Raw genomic sequence first — 1,031 nt, forward strand, 5'->3', positions numbered from 1 at the left:
CCCCCTTGCTCTTCCATCATTTCCAAAGAAGAAGCTAGCGAGCCGGAATTTGAAAATCCATAGGTTTGGTATGATGAGGCCCAGACAGCTGCTAAGGGTACTTCTCATGCCCAAGATGTTGAAGATGAGGAGACCGAAGAGGAAGAGGAGTTGAGAGAAGCAAAAGCGAGCTCTTCGGACAACAACAATGGTGATAGAAACGGATCCGATGATGATGGAGACGATGACTTTGAAGTGGACAACGACTAGATCTTTATCTTGCTTCTCTTTCCTTTTTGGTGCTTGATGCCAAAGGGAGAGAGAATCCTTGTGTCCTATCTTACTTCTTTATTAAACTCTTCATCGCTTCCATTGGACATTTAAGACACTTGTAATAATTATGTTGAATTATGTGTGGTGTGCTTGTAGTTGACTTTTAAAATTTGTAAGACTATATTTGTGCTAGTGTGATGCCATGAGTTGCTTGATGTAATGTTTGTTTATCTCTTAGGTTTTGTGATATTTCTTATCATATGCATCACGGATATTCATGTTCACTCACTTTTGCGCCCCACGGATTCTAAGACAAAGGGGGAGCTCTCGCAAAATCTCTTTAAATATGTGCATTTGATCTCAAATTCATATTTCAAGTCAATGCACACATTTAGGGGGAGCTCACCGTATATCTTAAAATTCAAAAAATTTAAATTCAATTATCTTTTGTAAGCTTTAATCGTGTTGTCATCAATCATCAAAAAGGGAAGATTGAAAGTGCATCTAGGCCCCTTTGTGGATTTTGGCTAATTGATGACAAACGATTCAGGGACTAATGAGTTTATCGAGTTTACGAACAGGTTTTAGTCCTATTAAAAAGGTTAAAAGAAGTTGACATCCCTCAAAAAGAAAAGAGAAGCGGCATGAAGAAACTCAATAGGGTTTAATTAATTTTACTTTTGTTCTTGAGTTTAGGAATGTCGTACTATTAAGAGGGATGCATTTTGATAGTCTTGCTGGTGTCTGAGTGCTCAAAGTATCTTTTTAAAACCAAAATT

Source organism: Phragmites australis, chromosome 2 (genome assembly GCF_958298935.1).
Source record: "Phragmites australis chromosome 2, lpPhrAust1.1, whole genome shotgun sequence".
Lineage (NCBI taxonomy): Eukaryota > Viridiplantae > Streptophyta > Magnoliopsida > Poales > Poaceae > Phragmites > Phragmites australis.